Source organism: Sphaeramia orbicularis, chromosome 4 (genome assembly GCF_902148855.1).
Source record: "Sphaeramia orbicularis chromosome 4, fSphaOr1.1, whole genome shotgun sequence".
Taxonomy (NCBI): domain Eukaryota; kingdom Metazoa; phylum Chordata; class Actinopteri; order Kurtiformes; family Apogonidae; genus Sphaeramia; species Sphaeramia orbicularis.
Genome location: NC_043960.1, coordinates 48458312 through 48482224, shown reverse-complemented (window position 1 = coordinate 48482224; position 23913 = coordinate 48458312). Strand labels below are relative to the sequence as shown.

Sequence of the window (23913 nt, the reverse complement as noted above, 5' to 3'; positions counted from 1 at the left end):
TGGGGTTCGGAATAAAAGTTGCTTGTGTTTGTTGGGGGTGGTGCAGAGAAGGACACTGCTTCTGTATATGTTCCACCCTGGAGCAGTTATGGCAAACAACCTCCCTTGAGGTCACTTTGTTGAACACAATCTTATTCAAGCACAGATGGCGGGCCACCGGCATCCCCCGTGTTTGGTGGGAAGGAGTTACAGGGGCACACCTTGGCTAGTCACACACTGGGGCAGGAGTATCCGAACACCCAAGCCGTTCTTGCTGCTCAGCTGTGAGGCCCCAGACCCAGGTGCATCATTTGGGTTATGGCCCTGGTGCCTTTTTGGTGGTCTCATGTCGGTGTGCAATATCATAAGCTCTGGCAAGTGTGTGGGGGGTTTCTTTCAAATGCTTTTGGATAATGTCAGCATCTGTCATGGCATTTGTGAAAATCTCCACAGCAATATTGTCCTGTTCTAGTTCAATGCGGTCACCATATACAATGGCAATCTTTTCATAAATGCCATCTTGGAGCATGTGCATGGCTTCACCTGGTTTTCTGACCCTCTGCCTCAGCTCAATCCCAATAGCTGCAGCAAGCTCAGAATGTGGCCGTTTAGCAGCATCAACTTCACTCACCATGTGTTCATAGCTCAAGTGTGCAAACTTTGGGCTTATATAGTTTATATATATTTGATAGCACCGGCTGCACCACTTCAGCTGAATCTAAGTTGAATAGCTTTAGTCTTTTCTGTCCAGTGACTAGCTTGTGCACATGTATCAAACTGATAAGTAAAGTCTTTCCACAAGCCTGACCCATCAAACTGTACTGGCCACAAGGTTGGGATTCTCTCTTTAAATCCATAGCATTCTTCATCACTGCTGTTGGTAAAGTCACCAAGCACCAGGCGTGTTGAACCAGGCGTATTGTAACATCCCAACAGAACACTTCGCTCTCAGAATGCAGGTCTACTGGTAGTTCCCAGGGTCTCTAAAAGTACAGTAGGAGCTAGGGCCTTAATTACCAAGCTCCTGTCTTATGGAATCGGCCTCCAGCTAATATTACATAGGCCGACACAGTCTCTTCATTTAAGATTAGACTGAAAACATTCCTCTTTGAAAAAGCCTAAGGTCAGGCTAGTTAAAAAGAGACGGAACGCCACAGTTTAGTCGAACCCACCCTAGGAGCAATAATGCCGAGGGAAATACAGTGCACTGAATCCTGTCACCTGTTTCTGGTACTACGTGCCACTTTTGTCTGTACTTATAATTTGTAATATTTAGTTTACTTAGTCTGTTCATCACTATTCACACGGTGTCCCTTTTCCCCACTCCCCTCTGGGGGAGTGGCTACTGTTTCAGTTGTAGCCGCCTGAGGTCCAATGACGACGGGATCTGAGATGGACCCCCTCATGTACTCCCACCCTACTGCATCTTGACTGACTGGATCTACATCTGCAAATGGACATCCATCAGTCCTGGTACATCTATAGCCTGTCCGTCCATGAGAGTGGATCTCTCCTTCACTGTGGTTCTCCTCGAGGTTTCTCTTTTCCCACTGGGTTTTTGGAGTTTTTCCTTGCTGAGAAGGAAGGTCTAAGGACAGGGGATGCCTGGGACATTAATCCGTTTCTTTCATCTGCTGTTTATTTGACTGATGTTTGTTTTCATATCCAGCTAATTCTGTAAAGCCCTGTGAGGCAACCTTGTTGTGATATAGGGCTCTACAAATAAAACTGAATGGAATTGAACTGAATTGTTGAGTGGTGATGGGGCACTGACTCTGTTGGCCTCAGGCCTGACCAATCTGAATCACCCCATTCCAGTACACTTACATCTGGCTGAGGAGAGGCTTAGAGCAAGACAGAGCTTGAGCCAGCAGAGTGTGAAAACTCCGGTGGGAAGCATTGGGCACCAAGCGTGGCGTGCTCTGGCAACCGGCTATGTAGAAGGGTGTGAGGAAGGGGTTTGTGTGTGCCGATGGCTGTGGAGTGAGCTGCCATGTTGCTCCTGGCAGCTGCACCAGTCCACGGTGCTCATTCTGCACAGCTAGCATTAGCTCCTTGCTAGTACATAACGGGTTGGTTTTATTTCCAATGAAGTCATTAGTTTGGCTCAAAGTAGCTCTACCAGTCTCTGTCATCTCTGGCCAAAAGGAATTTGTTGTCACATTATGTTCTGTTACCTAAGATTGTCTTTTCATATTCACTTTGCCATTACCACGGTGAGCAGGCACCGCCATTCTGTCCCTTGGTGTGGTTCCTGATTCTTCTCTGGTCTTTTCAGCAGACAAATTCCAGACACGAGCCCCCAGTGTTACTTTTTCTTCCCCTGCCCAGTGATCTCCTAACCAAAATACAGAGGCTGGACAAGCTAGACCAACTCACTCTTCTTGGTTTAAGCAGAACACTCTGCTACTGGATTTTGGATTTCCTCACCAAAAGGCCAAGATCCACAACACCACATCTTCCTCCATCTGCCTCAATTCAGGTTTTGCACAAACATCACATGATCACGTGGTTTTCTGTTTAGGACACCATATTGGTAGGCAAGCTTTCCTTGGATCGTACAATTGCCCGTTGTTGATGATATTTATCTTTCTCCTGTGTAGATGAATGAATGAATGAATGTTTATTTCAGTTAAATACAAAATACAAAACACATACATATTAAAAAAACAACAAAACAAAACACCTACATATTAAAAAAAACAAACATAAAATTAACACATTTTGTAACTGAAAAAGGAAGAAGCTGAAGCCGGAGGCTTATTTCTGCTTCTCCTATTCACATCCTTAGTCCAAGTCCACACCTTAAGTTGCAGCAGATAAATACTTAAACTTAAATTATACTACATTCAGTGTAATAAGTTATTTTGTAATCATATTACTTTCATAGCCCTTCATAATTTGACAAATTACATTCTTTTTGAAACTCAACAGTGAGCTACACAATTTCACTTCATCCTTCAGTTCGTTCCATAGCTTGACACCAATGACTGAAACACTGTGATATTTAACGTTTGTTCTTACTTTACATTTTTCAAACACAAACATCCCTCTTAAATTATAATGTCCTTCTCTTAACTTAAAAATTTTCTGAATACAAAAAGGAAGGTTTTTACTTTTAACGCGAAACATAAATTCCATTGTTTTTAAATATACAATGTCAAAAAATTTTAGTAAACCAGATTCTACAAAAAGTGGATTACTTGATTGGAGATAACCAGCTTTGTTTATGACTCTAATAGCTTTTTTTTGGAGTTTAATTATTGGGTCTAAATTAGTTTTATACACATTGCCCCATATTTCCACACAGTATGACATATATGGCATTACAAGTGAACAATACAACATATGCAAACATTTTTTGCTTAACAAATCTCGAGTTTTATAAAGAATTGCAACAGCCTTGGACATTTTGCGTTTGATATATTCTATTTGTGGTTTCCAACAGAGTTTATGGTCAATAATCACTCCCAAAAATTTTGTTTCATACACCCTTTCAATTTCAATTTCATTAATTTTCAGTTTTATATCATCATTTCCCCTAGCACCACCAAAAACCATAAATTTTGTTTTATCTTCATAATGTGATAACTTATTAACGTCAAACCATTTTTTTTTAACTTGCTCAATTCCTTTTCCACAGTTTCTAATATTTGTTTCATATTTGCTCCCGAATAAAGCAAATTAGTATCATCTGCAAATATTGTAAATTTTAACTTACTAGATGCCATAAAAATATCATTTAGATAAAGTATAAATAACTTGGGTCCCAGAACTGAACCTTGTGGGACCCCACATGTTACTTTTCTAAGTTGTGAATTTGTATTTCCAATTGATACATACTGAGACCTATTTTGTAAATAACTTTTTAACCAGTTTTGCGTCACACCTCTTATACCATACATTTCACATTTCCGGAGTAATATTGAGTGATCAATTGTGTCAAATGCTTTCCTTAAATCAATAAAAACAGCAACAGTATGTTGTTTCTGATCCACCGCTGTTGCTATAGTTTCTGCAAATTCCATTACTGCTTAAGATGTTGATCGTTTTTTCCTAAATCCGTACTGGTGATCATTTAATATCCTATATTTGTCTATGTAGTCATCTAACCTCTTTACAAACAGTTTCTCAAGAATTTTAGAAAACTGTGGTAACAGTGACACCGGTCTATAATTTGACACCATGTGCTTATCACCATTTTTATAAATCGGAATCACTTTAGCTATTTTCATATCTTCTGGAAAAGTGCATGTTTGAAATGATTTGTTACATACATACGTGAATGGTTGAAGGATACTATTTATCACTTGTTTTATGAGTGACATATCAATGGAATTTCTATCAGTAGATTTTTTATTTTTACATTTCCTGACCACTTCCAACACTTCACTTTCACAAACTCCACCAAGAAACATTGAATTATTGTTTTCAATAGCAAAATCAAAGGTTTTATCATCCTTTACCCACTTGGTAATATCTTTTGCCAAATTTGGACCGACATTAACAAAAAAATCATTAAATATATTCACGATGTCCTCTATATTTTCCACCACAGTGTCACCAGTTTTAACAACATATGTAGCAAAATTCTTTTTATTACTTTTTTTAATTAAACTTTTTTTAATTTAACACTCTCCAAGTACGTTTCATATCATTTTTGTGTATTTCTAACAACTTATCATAATAGGCTTTTTTATGTGTTCTTATAATTGCTGTCAATCTATTTTTGTATCTTTTATATTTATTCTCTTTTTCTTTCGTTCTTTGCTTCAGAAATTCCCTATAAAGCCTGTTTTTCTTCTTACAAGACATTTCCAATCCCTTAGTTAACCATGGTTTCTTATTCTTTTTAAAATTTTGCCTATATTCTTTCACAGGACAATGTCTGTTGTACAATGTCAGGAATATGTCTAAGAAAGCATTATATGAATCATTAACATCATCTACATAAACGTCATGCCAGCCATAATTTATTAGTTCTTCATTTAAGGCCATAATTGCTTCTGGTGACTTTGTTCTAACCAGACCAGGTTTTTGCTTATAGTTGGGTAAAGATAATTTGTTGTTCATTTCCAGTTCTATAAAAACTGGCAAATGATCACTTATGTCAGTCAGAAATAGACCACTCGTTATTTCACCATCAATAATGTTTGTAAAAATATCATCAATCAATGTTGCACTTTCCATTGTGATTCAACTTGGTTTTGTAATTACAGGATGAAAACTCAAACTAAACATAGTATTTACAAATTCTGACGTTTTTGCATGTTCATTCCATTTCAGTAGATCAGTGTTAAAGTCCCCACAAACCAAAATCACCTTATCACAATATTTTTCATATAAATCAGTAATCTCCTTATTGAATTTCTCAATACATGACCCTGGTGTCCTGTAAATACAACTAAGAAATATGTTTTTGTGTTTTTCCATCTTAATTTCAACCGTTACACATTCCATCAGATTGTCTATAGCAATTGTCAAGTCACCATTTATCTTACATTTCAAATCATTTAATACAAATAGGGCCACGCCCCCTCCTCTTTTTTTGGCTTTGTTTTGCCAAAACATTTCATATCCTTCTAATTCATCATGTAACCCTTTCTCATCACTCCGCCAAGTCTCTGAAATTGCTATTACACTAAATTTATGCTGGAATTGTTGCAAATAATCTTTAATTTTATCAAAATTACTATAGAGACTCCTGCTATTAAAGTGAATCACCGAAAAACCCTTCATTTTAGACTTATACTTGTCTTCTGAATAATATTCACATGTTTTTTTAATGCTGTGGTAGAAGTGGGTCTCTGGATCAATATCATTCTCTAAAACATAGGGTTTGTGATCTTGAAAGTCAAAAGACTTAAATTCAGTGTATTCACACATTGTCATATTTCAGTCCCCAACCGTAACTGACCTCATAGCTCCATCACAACAAAAATCTGATATGACTTATCTCCACTGGTCCACCTCTGTACTTTGTTCTTCATCTTCATTTGTATTGATCAAGCTCAGTTATATCTCTAATAACAACAACTTTGGCCCGTTCAGGAGTACCATTTAGTCTTATCATTACCTTACAGTTTCTTACCCATGTGTCTTGGATTTTTTTTTTTCCTTTTTTAAGATTCTTGCTTGTCTTGCAATTGCAGCATTTCTCTTTGTTAAATTTTCATTTATGTACACCCCTGTACCCTTAAGTTTTTTTTGCATGCTTAAGCACTTCAATCTTCTGTTTTCTGCTCACCAAACGAATAATAATGTTTGGCCTCTTGCTCTGTTTTTGGGGTAAGGTGTGACAAACAGCTATATCTTTACCGTGTAAAGGAATGTCTTTGCTGTTTAAAAACTTAATAACTTGTTCCTCCAGAGAGTCTAATTCAGTGTTTGATACATCCTCACCATCCTTGTCACCTGCTGTGATGCTTGCATAAGTGCAATGGTTTGTCTTTAGTCCTGTTATCATTAGATCATCCATCCTTATGCACTGCTCCAGATCTTCAACTCTTCTTTCCAGTTCATCTGTTTTCTTGTCTTTTTCCCTGATCACCGCCTTCAATTTCCTCATTTCCTCAATTAAATCCAGTAGTCCCGTCTGTTGTTTTGCCACCTTGCTTAGTTCCTCAGACATAAAGTTCAAAGACTTCTTAACTTCTTCCATGTCTTCTGCAAGCTTTTTAGTTGCCATGTCTCCTGTGTTAGCTTGGCTCCTGGCCTAGCCTGGTAGCTGGCTGCTAGTGGTGGTGGCTCCTGGCCTGGTAGCTTACCGCTGGTGGTGGTGGCTCCTGGCCTGGTAGCTGGCCGCTGGTGGTGGTGGCTCCTGGCCTGGTAGCTTACCGCTGGTGGTGGTGGCTCCTGGCCTGGTAGCTGGCCGCTGGTGGTGACTCCTGGCCCGGTAGCTTGCCGTTGGTGGTGGCTCCTGGCCTGGTAGCTTGCCGCTGGTGGTGGTGGCTCCTGGCCTGTTAGCTGGCCGCTGGTGGTGGTGGCTCCTGGCCCGTTAACTTGCCTCTGGTGGTGGGGGCTCCTGGCCCGGTAGCTAGCCGCTGGTGGTGGTGGCTCCTGGCCCGTTAGCTTACCGCTGGTGGTGGTGGCTCCTGGCCCGTTAGCTTCAATGCTGTAATGTTTATGAGCTGAAATAATCATCCTATTCCCGATAAAAAAAAATTGTATATCTCTTTTGTTTCTGTGATTCTCTGCCCATCTCTTCTTCTTCTTCTTTGGTCTGCTTCCCCTCTATTTTAGATCTACAATAACATAAAGCTTTAAGCAATGTGATCAAGGTAACCACATGTGTTGCGGTTGGTTGCAATAGATGAGTTTCATGTGACGTATGCATACATTAAGTCTTGGAGGCGGAAGTCATGCCGAGTTCGTAGTGTGTTAAACGATGGACCTGCTAAACTCCTGTGTGCCATTTATTATTTAGCTTTCACCAAGTATAAGTTAGGCAGAAAGACCGCTCGGTTCCATTGGTGGCAGCGGTGGTTCTGTTCTGCCGACCACTGTTTATAGTTATTACCACGGTTAGCGTAGCTTCTCAGTATAGTTAGCCTGTATGCCTGTTGCGCTTAGCGGCGTGGAAAAAAATAATTGTCATCATGTGGTATGGTGATGAAGACCCCTTTAAACCTACCAGGAGGGCTTGCCCTGGCTGTCACCCTACAGAGAGAGATCCACAATCACTGTGGATCTACCTGCTCCCTTTGGCGGCGATGGCAGCCAGAGTTTTCTCAGCTGGGTGAGGCAGCTGAAAGTGGCAGTCAGAGCTATGGCGGGCAACACCGGTGTGTTCAGCGGGGAGCTGGTGACAATACTCCCCATCCGTCTTTGCAAGTCTGCTTTTCTACTATGGGACAGCCTTCCCAATGCACTCAAGTCAAATTATGCGGCCGTGAAAGAGAAGATGGGATCGGCTTTTGGACAGAGACAGTTAAAGGACCGTTTTAGAGCTAACATAGTGGCTCGTTCACGAGTTCCGGGGGAGAGCCTGGAGGTGTACGCAGCTGATGTGAGCCAGCTGGTAGCTGGTACTTGTGTTTTAACCTCCAAGTTGCGCGCGCATCAAACTCATCTATGGTGCCTTTATTACAAGCAGACATACTCGCAAATAACAAAACTCACAAACACGAGTTCAAATAAAAACGCGATATAAAGCAACAGTTCTGACTTTCTGGATCTAGATAGCTTGCCTACCAATATGGCGGTGTAAACAACAATCACATGACCAGTGACATCAGCTGCAAGTCCTGAGTACTGGTTCTCCCCAGGGTTGTGTGTTAAGCCCCCTCTTGTACACCCTGCTCACTCATGACTGTGTTGCTCACTATGCATCAAACCATATAGTGAAATTTGCAGATGACACTGCAGTGGTAAGGCTCATCACCAACAGTGATGAGTTCGCTTATAGGAGGGAGGTGAGCCAACTGGAGGGAGGCTTGGTGCAAAACTAACAATCTGTGCATCAATGTGAAGAAGACAAAGGAGATGATTGTGGATTTTCGAAGGAAAATACCATGTTTTCTGGAATGTCAATGTTCGCTCTTTGAGAACTTATTTTCTTAAAACTTTAGGGTCAGGTTGACTTGGCTTTGTATACTGCATTATCATGTCACAGTCCTCTCCCTCTGTGTCACCTCTTGTCCCTCCTTGTTCTCTCCCTACTTCTTCTGTCTGTACTCCTTCTGTCTCACCTTCCCCGTGGTTTCTTTTTCTATTGTAGCTGCCCCCTGGCAGATCCTCTCTTGCCTGACTAGGGCCTTCCTCACTGTCATCAGGAATTGCCTGCAGGCCAGGAGTGTCAGAACTGCTCCCAGGCAGTAGTGTTTTGGTACCTGTCCTGTCATTTCATGTTTTATTTTGTCATCCTCTTTCCTGTGTCATGTCTGGTGTCTTTACTTCCTGTTCCCTCCTTTCCTGCTCATGTGATGTGTGTGTGTGTGTGGGGTGGGGGTGGGGGGGTGCATGAGACAATCAAATAAAGAGACCCTAGGCGGCACTATTAAGAGGCTAGGGGAAACTTAGCTTCCCCAAAATTATCACAAAATAAAGGCTATAGCCTATATATATTTATTGTACTACATTCTCTTTTATTTTTTGGTGAAGTTGGACATCAAGACATCAAAACACACACACGTTGAAGTATTATTTATTTATTTATTATATTGATATATGTGTCAGATATTTGATAGGTTACTTGCGTCATTTCCTTACAGCCCTATTTCCTTTACACAGCACGCAAATTAGAAGCTAATGTTATAGCTTAGCTACCTACATCGCCGTACTGCAAAGTAAAAAGAAGACAGCCTACTGATAAGGTGGTCATGAAAACGGACATTAGAAATTTTTTTAATGTCAAAATCAACAATGACAGTAAAGAAGACGAACCCATCAGGGAACATGGAATTCGAAAAAAAAATTGACAGTTAATGAAATGAAACAAAAACCCCAACATTTATGCTTGTAGATGCTAGATTTCAGTGCTTTTCTGACTTCAAATTTCTGGTTTACGAGTATAACTGAACACACCATTAATTGTAGGCATGTAAGGCAGCACAAACACTGGCATGTTAATGGATCAGCTGTACAGTGTTACTAACCAAGGATTACGAGGAAAATTGAACACCTTGCTTTCCCAGTTCAAAAAGGATCTGCTCCAGCCTTCCACCTTCTTGAATCGGTGTATTGTATACTGATCAATTTGTGGGGGGAACGGATCGGGTCACTATAAATCTGGGGCGGACATGTCCCCCCTGTCCCCAGTGCTATCTGCGCACATGCTCACTGGGCATTAAAGAAATTGGTGAATTGATTAAAAAAAAACAAACAATGAAAATAAAGTCAAGTAATCAGTAAACAGTCAATGAAGCAAATAGATCAGTGTCCTGGGAGAGATCCATTCCCATGGATGGACAGACTGTAGATGAGATGGACATCCATTTGCTGATGTAATTCCAGTCCGTAGGGATGCAGTAGGGTGGGGGTCCATGCAGATTGCTGAGTGTGAGGGGGTCCATCCAGATAGGTGAGGGTAAGGTCCAGGGTCACACGTCAGCACAGAGCACAGATTAGGGTGACCAGGTGCTTACGAGCCACATGTGGGACAAGGAGTGTGTTTGTGTGGGACAGTGTGGGACACGTAACTGTAATGCTGGAACAAAGTCTACATTTTTAAGCAATGTGCATCTTACTGTCGAGCTTATAAATACAAATAATTTGTTTTGGTTGCACACAGTATGCACACTTTTGCACTTGCACTGGGCATTTATTTTTTTGCTTTTTTGCACAGGTTTCAAGAACTTTTTTTTACTTGTAAAAACAAAACAAAGGAACAAATGATTAACTTTTGGTGGTGATCGGGGGGGGGCACTGATCTGCCTTGTGCTTTTCTTGTTTGTTTGTTTGTCTGTTAGCAAGATAACTCAAAAGTTATGGAAGGACTGATGAAATTTTCAGGAAATGTTGATACTGGCACAAGGAACAAATTATTGCATTTTGGTGGTGATCGGGGGGGCAAATTAGATGACATTTTCAGGAAATGTTGATACTGGCACAAGGAACAAATGATTACATTTTGGTAGGGATCGGGGGGGTGGGGGGTGGTGTGTGTGTGTGTGTGTGTGGGGGGGGGGGGGGGGCAGGGCTGGTCTGCCTTGGGAGAGGAAAGTGCTCTCTGAGTGCTTTTCTAGTATATTGATTTATTTACCTTTATTTAACAAAGAAAACCTCATAGAGATTAAAAATTTCTTTTTCAACTGTTTTGGCCAAGACAGGCAGCAGTACATTAAATAGTTTCAATCAGACACAAATTTTCACATGTAAAAACGGAAGCAAGATTTCAATACATCAAAACACAAAATCAAGTCAAACCTTCCCAAGTCAACTTTGCTAAAAGTGCCCACGGGATGAAGATAAAGTGCATCAGCCAACACTGATAAAAATAAAACCTCAGCTCAACCTAAAAAAATTGAAGTAAGAGATCACAACTAATATTCAACATCAATTCAATGCAAATAAATTAATTTGGCTCAGCCTAAATATTTTTGATTTGATGCATGTAATTTTTTAAAAGTGAAACAAACCAATTATTTTAGGTTGTGTCAAATTAAAAGAACACATTGGGGTCATGGACATAATATAAATAATCCATTTAATACAACCTGAAATGATAACTATGAATCGAATCATTTTTTGGGGTTGAGTAAGCAAATAATTTTAATTTGTCACAAATTTGAAAACACCTGTTGTCATTATTTGAAGTTTTTAGTTAATTCAATCTAAAAATGTTAAATAAATCTTGTTCAATGAGTATTAAAGACACATTTCTTTAGAACACATTTGCAACAATTTATTTTTCAATAAATGTGCAACATTACAGAAGTGTTTTACAAACACTGGTTTACACAGAAGCAGTGTAAGATTACCTACCAAGGCAAGATTAGTGTCATTCTCAAGTGACAAATCCTTACAGTTTTTGCCTGTGGAAAAAAGGTGCCTTGGTGCGAAGCAGTGTGTGCAGCAGGGATAACATACTAACCACTTTAAGAACCATAGTTAGCTCACACAAAAAAATATTTTAGAGAACTCAAGGACAAAAATTTGCAATGCTTACTTTGGAATGTTTTTCCTTCCAGAAGATTTCTTCTTAGAGTAAAGCAGAGCTATACATTCACAATATTGTCTGTTTGAACTTTATAACACACTCCTTTAGCCAAACAGACAAAATGTAATGGCAATTCTCTATCGTATGAGAATATCTCTCCACTACATATATAATATATGTTATGGGATTTACTGACATCCCCGCAGCTGATGTGAAAACCTCTTTAAGACACACCATGCCTACCGTAGCTTCCCCTGCGCCCTATAAATAGACCCAGCTGCGCAGGGAACAGCTGATTCTCTGATTTTCACTGTGGATCAGACAACATGAGAGCGAGAAAGAGAAAGAGGGAGACGAACAGTGACTTTTTGTGCGATCCACATACCTTCGGGTAGAGAGCTGGTCTGTGTTAGACTCCTCTCAGGGTGAAAAGTTGCCTTTTTTGCTCCCTTGTATTTCTTTGGAGAAGTTGAGCTGAGGGTACTGAGCGTACAGTTGGTCTGAGGAAGCGACAAAGTCGCGGGTGCAGCCAGCGTCCTCTCTCACATCTCCCCCTTTTTTCTTTTTAGTGTGGGGAAGTTGTCCATTAGGAGGATTGTGCCGTATAGGTGCAGCTGGCCGGAGATGCAACAAGTCACGGGCACGGCCAGCACTTTCTTCCAGGACGGCTTTCTTGCCATTAACAAAAAAAAAAAAAAAAAAGCTTCCTTGTATATTGTGTGTTGTGTCGGCAGTGGCACAACAGCGTTCAAAAGAAAAAGTTTCTCTCCCCATCCCCATTCCGTGAGTCGATTCTTGGGGAAAAAAAAAAAGGAAAAGACTCACAGGGAAACAAAGTTAAAGCTAACAAACTTACCAAACAAAACGCCATAAACTTTTCCGGGTCACATGACGGTGAAGTCACCGCAATGATGAGCCAGGAGAGTCCATTGTGCCTGGGCTGTGGGGAGAGGATCCCCATAGATGATCCCCATGACTTATGTGTTTATTGCTTGGGAGAGGAGCATGTATGGGCAGCAAGGGAGGATCCCGCTGCATGTATGAATTGCTTTTGCATGTCAGCAAGGCAAAGGGAAGCACATTGCCGGTTGTTTCAGAGACAAGGCACAATACTGGAGACCCCTACTGTAGGCCTACAGGCTACCAAGCGGTTCAAGCCTATGGCAATAGAAACTGGGTAGGCTGGCATGGGTTCCAGTACTGGCCCCCTAACTGTATATACAGTGGGGGGGGTGCGGTCTGTGTCCAAGTCTGGCCCAGCCGAGGTGGTACATTCTCCCCCAGGGCCCTCAGATGAGGAACGCCCCACATCCCCATTTATAGATGTGGAGGGGGATGACGAGGATGTTAACCTGTTTCCTTCGGAAGAGGAAGATAGGTTTGCTGCGGACCAGCAAGAGGAGGGGGTGCTCGATGAGAAGCGGTCTCTCCTCCTTCAAGGTCTTATTAGTAGAGCAGCAGCGGCTCTGGGTGTGGAAATGCCACCTATGCAAGGGCTGGGTCCGTCACGTTTTGATGATGATAAAGGGGGGGTCTCAACCTTCAACGTGCTTCTTGGTGCCCCTCCTCTCAGACTTTGAGAAGGTGGTCAGGAAGCAATTTAGGACCCCACGGGCAATGGGTCACTGGTCTGGGCTCTGTAGGGCCATGACTGCAGTTCACACTCCAGAGAGGATCGGCTGTGGGCCGCTACCCTCTGTGGATGCACCATTGGCGGCTCTGGTAGCTCCCTCACAGTCGGTTCTGGGGAAAGGGAAGAGCCAGAGCAAGAACTGCAAGGTGATGGACGGTTTGCTGGAGAAGATGCATGGGGCTATGGCAGTCCAGACAAAACTGGCCAACAAGGCGGCCATATTGTCCCTGTATCAGCGGCACTTAGCCCAGCAGCTTTCAGAGGAGTCTGGGGGGCAGCTCATAGAGGAACTGCAACAGGTCTCCTCATTTCTCCCCAAGCTTATGAGAGAGCAAGGGGAGGCTGCTGGCAAGGCCTTGTCAGGTTTCTGGCAAGCACGCTGTCATCTGTGGTTGTCGTAGTCCCAGTTGCAGCCTGACGACAGAGCATGTCTACTCAGGCTGCCTGTAGAGCCGACAGCTATGTTTGGGCCACAGGTGACGGTAATGATCCAGCAAGCGCAGGAGGCTCGTCGTGCGGCTCGAGAAATGTCAAATGCCCTGAGGCAGACCACAGGCTGGCAAGAGGTGAGTCAGCCACAGCAGGTGCACCGACAACAGCATCAAACTAGTCAGGCCCAGTCAGATCTGAGGGTCTGGCTGGAGGCAGGGCGGCGCAGCAGGAGAGGACAAAGAGGGCATGGAGGAAAAGCTCCCCAGGGCCCCAAGTCTCAGTCCTGACACTGTTTTTCCCCCTTTCCGCCCAAACCCTCAGGGGCCTCAGGTAGCATGGGAGTCCCTGGGGGTGGACCCCTGGGTTGTTTCAACAATGACTCAGGGGTATTGTCTTCAGTTTTTGAGCCCCCCCCCCCGTGACTTCAGTATCTGCTTTTACCATCGTGGCAGATCACCAACACAGAGAGATCTTGCGCTCAGAGGTATTCAGTCTCCTGGCCAAGAGGGCCATCAGAGAAGTGGGGCATGAAGACAGGCGGATGGGGTTCTATTCGCGTTATTTTCTGATCCCAAAATGCAATGGGACACTCTGGCCCATTTTGGACCTCAGGGGCCTGAACAAGTTTCTACGGCCCCTGAAGTGCAAGATGTTGTCCATACCATGGGTGAAGCAAGCAGTCCTTGTGGGAGACTGGTTCGCAACAGTTTACCTCAAGGACGCATATTTCCAATTCCAATATGGGAGGGCCACAGAAGATTCATCAGGTTTGCCTTCGACGGCAAAATCTTTGAATTCTGTGTCCTCCCCTTTGGGATATCACTGGCTCCCCGCACATTTACCAGATGCATGGATGTGACCCTAGGGGCTCTGTGGCAGCAGGGTCTCAGAATAATGAATTACCTGAACGATTGGCTTATATGCGCTCAGACAGAGGAGCAGTGTCATTGCCATGTCCAGATGTTGTTGATGGACATCCAGTATCTGGGTCTGTGCATCAACAAAAAAAAGTGCAATCCGCAGCCATCTCAGGCCACCCAGTTTCTCGGTATGTGGCTGGATACCAGGACTGGGTTGGTGACATTGACTCCGGCCAGATAGGATTCCCTCAGGGAATGTCTGGAGCAGTTTTACCTGGGGGCCAGGGTCACATGGAAGCTGTGCTGTACAGGTGGTGCCACTAGCTCTCCTGCATATGCGGCCAGTACAGAGGTACCTATACGGCTTGGGGCTCTGCCCTCAGAGGCATCGGCAGGTGTCGGTGCTTGTTACCGGGAAGTTGTGCACAGCTCTCAGGTGGTGGAAGGTCCCGGAGAACTTGGCGAGAGGCAGCAGGCTGGGCCCTGTGCTGCGGTGTCAGGTGATCTCGGTGGATGCATCCCTCAAAGGTTGGGGTGCTGTCCATGACGGCAGAGGGACCAGTGGACGTTGGGGAGCCCTGTGGCCGCCATATCAACGCCTTGGAGCTGAGGGAAATCCACCTGGCCCTGGTACATTTCCTCCCAGTATTACAGGGCTGCCACGTGCTTGTAAGAACCGACAGGACCACGGCAGCTGCGCACATAAACAGGCAGGGAGGCACAGGTTCTCTGCGCCTGAGCAGGATAGCGCACAGACTGTGGACGTGAGCATACAAGTATTTCCTGTCACTCAGGGCAATGCATGTGCCTGGTGTGGTGAATGTGGCGGCAGACCTCCTTTCCAGGAGGGGACCGCATCCAGGGAACTGGAGGCTCCATCCAGCAGTGGTGGAGGAGATCTGGCACCACTTTGGAAGAGCGGTGGCCGATCTGTTTGCCTCGAAGGAGAATGCTCACTGCCCACTGTATTACTCCATCGAGAGAGATTTGCCTCCCCTGGGCTGCGATGCCATGGCGCACCAGTGGCCTCAGGGGCTGCTCTATGCTTTTCCCCTGTTCAGCCTCCTGCCAAACCTGCTGCAGAGGATCAGTCAGGAGGAAGTTCAGGTGATTCTGGTGGCACCGGATTGGCCACACATGACATGGTTCTCATGGGTGACACCGCTGTTGCACGGGACACCATGGAAGCTCCTAGTTCGCCGGGACTTGCTGAGCCAGGCACAAGGGACGCTGTTCCACCCCTTTCCACAGGGGCTGGATCTATGGGCCTGGCCACTGAGAGGGCCGGCTTATTAGAAATGGGGCTATCTGGTTCAGCGGTTCATACCCTGCAGAATGCTCGAGCTCCATCGACTAGGGCGGCATATTCCTATCGGTGGGAGCTGTTTGTGTCATGGTGCAAGGCCAACCGGGTCGACACAATGTCATGCTCGGCTCCGGAGTTACTCAAATACCTGCAAGGTCTCCTTGAGTCAGGAAAATCTAGCTCCACCCTGAGGGGTGTAGTAGCAGCCATAAAAGCCTGTCGTGTTGGTGAGGCTAAGCTAATGGCACAGGATGCTAGCCTCATAGCACAATTCCTCAATGGGGCACAGAGGCTGGCGCCACGCCATTGGCCAACCATCCCGGCATGGGACCTGGGCAGGGTCCTGTCAGCTTTGGGACGGGTGCCCTTTGAGCCCCTAGGAACTGTGAGCCTTCAGTGGCTGTCACTCAAGCTGGCTTTCCTCCTTGCAATCACATCTGCTAAGAGGATAGGGGAACTGCATGCTCTCTCTGTGCAGGAGAGTTGCTGCCGCTTCCTTCCCGAGGATGCAGGGGTTATCCTCCGTCCGAACCCAGCATTCTTACCTAAGGTGCTCACTGATTTTCACATAAATCAATCAGTGGAACTGCGAGCCCTTAGGCCCTCCCAGGGGGGCAGGCAGGGGTCCACAATGGTCAGCGCTGTGCCCGGTTAGGGCACTCAAGATTTATATTCAACGGACAGCTGCATTCAGGAAAACCAATCAGCTGTTTATCTGTTTCCAGTCTCAGCATCGTGGAGAGCCGGTGTCTAAGGCTAGGCTTTCTCACTGGGTGGTGGAGGCTATCCACCGAGTGTACAGTGAGACAGGTGAGCCGGCGCCGGAGGGAGTGAAAGCGCACTCTACAAGAGGCATATCCACCTCCTGGGCCTTGTGGTGGGGAGCTGCCCTCTCAGACATGTGCGCAGCAGCCACATGGGCAACACCAAATGCTTTTGCCAGATTTTATAGTCTGAATGTGGCCACCAGTACCTCCTTTGGGGAGCGTGTGCTGGGGGCCATGTCAACCTAAACACTGATTCACTGTGCCCCTGGCCAGTCAACCTCGGGCCTGGCCAGGGTGATGTCAAGATCCAAGTCAGTGGCCTCGCAGAGTGTGGGCCATCTGAGTGACCTCTTCCTTGTACCCACCCCTTGTGTCTGGCAGGGTTGGGTATGCAAGGATGATGTACAGCTGGTGGTGGGCACATAGCGTCTTGCGGTGTCGCCACCTTATATGCGTATGTTTTGTATATAGTTCTGTGATGATTTTGTACACACTGTAAATAATGTGCACTCGGGGTGGTGACGTCTCATTCGATACTACCTCATGGGGTTGCTATTGGAGCGGTGTCTGCTCTGTCTCCTTGGGACCCTCACGGTGTGTCTTACGGAGCCTATAACATATATTCTATATGTAGTGGAGAGATATTCCCATACGATAGAGAACGTTGGGTTACGGTGTAACCCTGGTTCTCTGAGAATAGAGAATATCTCTCCACATCGAGGCTGCTCGGGACCCGTTCAAATCAGAGTGAATCAGCTGCTCCCTGCGCAGCTGGGTCTATTTATAGGGTGCAGGGGAAGCCACGGTAGGCGTGGTGTGTCTTAGAGAGGTTTTCACGTCAGCTGCAGGGATGTCAGTAAATCCCATAACATGTATTCTATATGTAGTGGAGAGATATTCTCTATTCTCAGAGAACCACGGTTACACCGTTACCCAACATTCTGGAGCTGCTCTGTAGTAAGTGATAACAAGACACCACAACAGTGTCGAACTCAGAGCAGTAAACACCTGTCAAGAGCAACCTCCAAACATACGTGAGGATCCTAAATCCGGACTGCCAACATCAAATCAACTCTCAATGCAACTTTATCAAGTGAACACTACTAACAATATTGTTATTTAGCCCACTTAGCTAATGCTTTCCAAACTTTGTTAGTGCCAAAGTATGGATCATTTCCTGTTAACCTCCCCAGTGACCACCTAAGGAAACTATGAGGATTAGGATCCAAAGTCCTGAACGTCTGCTTTAGACCATTTTTCAATCAACCATGACTTATGAGAGTAGTAGTATCTGAACTTGGAGTTGTGTGTTAGTACAGCAATGTAATTGAAACCTCCAAATGTCAACCTCTTATAAAAGTCCAGAGTCCAAATGTCAATTTTAGACATTTTTTGAACAGATGGCCTACTTTGGCCTGTGAAACTGACAGTCTTTCAATGTTGCAGTGGAAATGAAGTCCTGTAAATTAAAACTCCAAACAAAAAGATCCAGTTTCTGAGAAAAGCAACCTTTACACACCGTTTGTGCACACATGGTCTACTTTGGCCCATGAAAAGGTTTGTCTCTAAATGTGGCCAGGCTTTTTTGAAAATACTGCAGTGAAAAAGAAGTCAAGTGCAAAATCAAAACATCTTTTAAAATTATCTAAAATCTTTGTCACAAAAACTTGAGCTCTCAGCAAGTCAGTGTAAGTAGGCTGTGCCTACTCCGAGCTGTGCAGGAAGGTACACAGTCTGTGAATTCTTGGGGACATCTTTTTCCCATCAAGTGCCATCAGGACTTTCTGCACAAACTCAAAAGTGAATTGAGCTTTTTTTTTTTTTTATATTTGAGGTTGAGCACATATACCAGCCTGATGAACATGGCAAAAGCTGTTGCAACCGAGGGCAACTCATTTAGGACTGCTGTTCCTTCAATGACGATCCTCAGATCTTTGGGTTGATGGAAAGGATCCTCTTTCTCAATGATGAAGATTGCCATGGCTGTCTGTTCTAGTTCTTCAGCCTCACTTTCCTGCATAACATGCAAAAAAATAATACATTAAGACAACAAGAAGAATGCCCAATAGACTGCAACACTACAAAGGCTAACAGCCCCAACAATGGAATGGTTATTGCAAAAATGAATGTAAAACGTAATGTCAGCACATCTGAAAACAAACCATGTACTGCTAAATCACGTCAGCTGCATGTCTAAGTGTCTTACCATAATGTGTTGCAAAGGACCGATTGGAAAAAAACTGCTTCATTCCTCCTTAAAACTGGTTTTCATTTGCTTTATTATTTTAAATATTTTGTTGGCTCAAAAATCTAAAGCAATGTCCGATTTTACCATTTATGGAATAAATGATGGATTCTAATTACTTTTGTCAGTGTAAAGTTATTTCAGAGAGAATTTGGGGTTCTTGTATTTTCATGAAAGGGTGCATATACACTGCTACAATGTGGCCATATGCACCACCTCCAACTGTAGTCCAACTTATCTCATCCTACTACATCCTCAGTGTGACATGTATTCACACCTGCACTTTAAACTGTCTCCCTGTGAAAGATTCAACCACATGCAAATAAACAGGACCTGTGTGAGCAAGTGACAGAGATACCCTTACCTGGAATTCTTTGATAAGGTGGTCAACATGTTCACCAAGGTAGATCATCACCAATTTGAGGATGCATTCTCTTCTGATGTTGATGTCTGCTGTCTGAGAAAGAACAGATGGTATTAATTAATATTACAGCCACTCAAAACAGGACTATTTAGACATACATGTATACCTCATTGATCCACAACTCATTCATAGTTACCGTGTCTAAAACCTGCAATGTCCCGGTGGCCTTTTCTTTCACAACTCCACCCTTGCTCCTGATGACCCTCAGTAGCTGTGGGGAGTACTTGTCCAACTGTGCCAAGAACTTTGTCTCTAATGGAATGGTTGTAATTTGCATGAACTCTGCATTGATCTGGAAAACACACACCAGAGCATATAGAAACAAGTTTTAGAATTTGGAATTACTGACATATCTTCCCCAAAGACTCAGATTTCATCAAACTAAAAAAAAACAGAAAATGTAATGAACCGTGCCTGACACCGGCCCCGGCCGCTGCAGCGATTTCTAGCGGAGATATCATGCCAGGTTGAAGCCCGGTCGCCAGTCCGCTGCCGGATAACATAAGCCCCAGGAGTCGCAGGCAGTTAGGGCCAATGTCAACCGGAGATCATTAAGTTTTCCGGCAGTGGACCGCCGACTGCCGTGGCAGACAGCGACGGCAACCATGGCTCATTACGTTGTCCGGCAGCATAATGAGCCCCTGAAACCGCCACAGTGAATTCTAGCTGCAAAAGATCTCACTCTCAATTACTAACGAATATCGGTTCAGTTAGTCAGGTATTACCTAGATAAAGTTAGAACAACGTATGCTAACACTAGCGCTAGCTAAAACATGCTATGGCGCGAAAACACTCATACAATCGCAGAGACAAAGGCAGATAAAGGTTTATTGATATTCAAGTTACCGTCGTCGGTATACAATGTCTACTTTTTTTGTAATAAGCCCCAGGAGTCGCCGGCGGTCAGGGCTAATGTCAACCAGGGCTCATTAAGTTTTCCGGCAGCGGACTGCCGGCAGACAGCGGTGGCACACCGTGGCTCATTACATTGTCCGGCAGCATAATGAGCCCCTGAAACCGCCAGTGAATTCTAGCTGAGAAATGTTCTCACCGTCAAATACTAATGAATATCGGTTCAGTTAGCCAGGTACTAGCTAGATAAGGTTAGAACAAAGTATGCTAACACTAGCGCTAGCTAAAACATGCTATGGCGCGAAAACACTCATACAATGGCAGAGGCAAAGGCAGTTACAGGTTTATTTGAATTCACGTTACCGTCGCCGGTATACAATGTCTACTGTTTAATACTTACCAGTGAAGTTGCTTGAAGTGCCACAGGCTCCAAGAAAGCAGTGAGGTTCTGCTGGTTGACTTAATAGTTAACTGCCTTTCGTTCACCTTTTCCATTGGTTTGAACTTTATCGTCTTAGTCCTCCTTCTTCTCTCTTTTTCTAGGTAAGGTAGGTGCAACCAGTATTCTGGCGCACTACCGCCACCTAGAAATATGTGTGTACTGCACCCACAAACCACACTCAATCTAAAAAAAGTGCCTTGATCAAATGAAGAATTCCAGTTTCCTGTCCTGCTGCAAATTTTAAATTCTTCAGATGTAAAAATAATAGATTCAAACCTAGAAAGTTTAGATTCCGTGATCAACCTAATCATTTTCAGTTACTGGAATTTGAAAACATACATTAAATGAACAACAGCTATGTTTTACTTTTTTCAGTGAAGATAAGAAGGGCTCACACCATTAGTAGTCTTGTATGTAAGAAGGAGAATTTCAAACTTAATTCTAAACTCGACTGGAAGCCAGTGAGGGCTTGCAGACAGAGAACTGAATGTATTGATGTTGTTGCTGTGAGCTTCAGTGATTTATTGCTCATGTATTGTGATTTCCAGCTAAAACAGACTGGACAGACAGTCTTTTTCCAAATCTGTGGCTTGTTTGTGCCCTCATCCGTCATCTCCTGCCCTTTACAACCACCCAGGTAAGACATTTCACGTCACATTGTACTGGTAGGAATCTTTCATCGTGTGTTCTTTTATTAGGAACCGAGCCAAAAGGTAAGGCCCTCTCACACAGTGAGAGGCCTTGCCTTCAAGCAAGGCCCTATTGTTTTTCGTTCGTTTCTTATTATTATACTATCGTCACTTTGAACTGGATTTTGACCCCCTAAACATGCTCAAAAACTCACCAAATTTGGCACACATGTCAAGCCTGGCAAAAAATTTGATAAAATGAAAAAATTAACCCCATAACTTCCAAAATGTGCTCTCTAGCACCACCTATGTGAAAAAAAAACCTTAATGGCCCTGGTGGCCAGTAGGAATGTCATAGAGACATGAAACCAGTGCCAAAATGTTTGTTGTAAGAAGCACTACAAATGATACCCTGACACTTATGACCGAACTCCAACAGAAAGTTTGCAATATGCCTTTGAAAGTTACTCTACGTTTCTGCAATTACTGCTTATTCATTTCAGACTTTTGACACAAAAGTTATACCTCATTAAATTCCCACACGTCTGCAGAATCCAAAAGTGAAATAATTTTTCAGATATGACCTACGGTTATGGAATTATGGCGATTTTTTGAATACAATGTTTAGTTTCACGTTTCACAATGACAAAGTCCCTATAAAACTCTTCCTCGTGCACACTTGCAAGTGTCTGTTTATAGTGCAGTGGTTCATGTTGCTGCCTATTGAATAAGAGGATCCTGGTTCAAGTCTCAGGCAACTCCTTTTTTTTTTTTTCCTTCGTCTTCTTCTTTTCGAAAAACAGGTTTTCCTTCATTGTATTGTGGATATTGGAAATTTGGCACACATTCAAAAGTACATGGACTACATTTTTTCTAAATAAAACCCCAATTAAGAATAATACAAAATGTCTATTACATAACTTCTTTTCATTTTTATGACCAAACACTCAACTGTTTGTACAATGTTTCTTCATTCAAAAGTACTCTTTCTCACAGACACACATGCTCACACAGTAGGGTTTTTTCCAAATAAAAGCCTTAAATGTGGTAAATCATCACTTTTATACTCACTTATTCATACAATTTCACTTCATTTCTCAAACTGATTCTTTCTCTCACATACAAAACAAATGCACATACACACAGTAGGGTTTCCAAAATAAAAGTCTCATTTTAAAGGTGATGGTGGTTTCACCTGAGGGTTGCTGGTGTTCTGTAGAGATGTAAGGAGGATTGACACTAAAGGGTGGGAACTGGTATTGGGACGGAGAGGTGTGAGTTGAGCTGAGGTGTCGACGGTCACGGGAGGCGGATCGCGGGGGAGGCGGAACGCCCGATGCGAGGTCCCGCCCAATGCTGCTTGCAGCTAGTTCATCCAACTAAAATTTTGGCACTGGTTTCATGTCTGTACGACATTCCTACTGGCCACTAGGGCTGTTGCCGTTTTTTTCACATAGGTGGCGCTAGAGAGGCCATTTTGGCACCTAGGGGGTTAATATTTGCATTTTATGAAATTTTTCGCCAGGCCTGACATGTGTGGCAAATTTGGTGAGTTTTTGAGCATGTTTAGGGGGTGAAAATCCAGTTCAAAGTGGTGGTGGAAAATAATAATAATATTTAAACAAACGAATAACAATAGGGCCTTGCTTGCAGGCAAGACTGCTAGACTGCAAGACTAATATGCAGTCAAATTGAACGCAGGCATTTGAGTAAATCTATGTGACTTTAGGGTTGAATCTGAACTATATCTTCAAAACAATAGAAATGAAAAAGAACCATCCATCACACTTAAAGTTGGACATGATTTAGTTTAATGACTGGGAAGTTGGACAAACGTGTACTACCATTTTTAAATAAAAATTAGCCGTATCTTAAAATGTATTCCAGATTAAATGATTCCACAAATTAGCCTGAACTTTGGGGTGTGATGGAAACACAAAGCACACAGATTACCTGGAATTTATTTTACCCACGTACAAAAGGTCTTGGGAATAACAGTTCCTGGTATTTTGATGGAAAAAAGCCCTAATGTTTCATTATGAGTGTAGAAAACAATTACCAAAGACAACATGAGTTTTCTCTCCAGGCTGGATGTCAGCCACATGTGGTGACTTTGCTTTTAACCTTGGGAATGTATGTGAGCATGTCTTCCCTCTTTTCTTAATCCTCTCTTTCATTCTTCCTGTGCTTTGGCTGACCACCGTAACCACTTAACTAATTGTGTTGTGAAAGATGTTCCAAGAGTGATGATTTGGCTTTGGTTTTTTGAGGTTTTTAAAGGGAGGACAAATCTGTTTCTTTAAGGGGAGATTAAGTAGAACTTAGATTCAGTAACAGACAGGTTTAGAAAAAGATTTGCACTGTCTTTATTTATGTAGCATGATGTTGTGCTTTTTGCTTTCAACTGACACTGACAGAGCCAGGTGTCAATGTCACACCCAGACTATCAGACACAGTGTCTCTGTGTCATGTCTATGTTTCATGTTAAAGTGTACCTGTACTGGTTGTGCTTACAACATTAATTGTGCTTTGTGTATTACTTATAAGCAAGAGAGGCACAAATTCCTTTAAAAAATCACTATAAAAGCACCACACTGGACCTCTTTAGTACATGAATTACGGGTGGGGGCAGAACCTGTGGGGAGCAGCCATTGCCGGCCAGAAGTTACGTACCCGTATTGTTTCCAGGTGATGAGTATGAATAAACAAGCAGCAGTCAGTGAGTGAGACTGAGTGGAATGCATG

At 43.4% G+C, this 23913-nt stretch overlaps 1 long non-coding RNA gene across 1 annotated transcript; it reads right to left on the bottom strand.

The window, feature by feature from the left end:
• Positions 1-1084: 1084 nt before the first annotated feature.
• Positions 1085-23005, bottom strand: LOC115417917 (uncharacterized). The gene is made up of 3 exons (XR_003935217.1): positions 22912-23005; positions 19150-19154; positions 1085-1097 (listed from the first exon to the last, which is right to left on the bottom strand). It is a non-coding gene; the product is annotated as an uncharacterized LOC115417917 (long non-coding RNA).
• Positions 23006-23913: the final 908 nt, after the last annotated feature.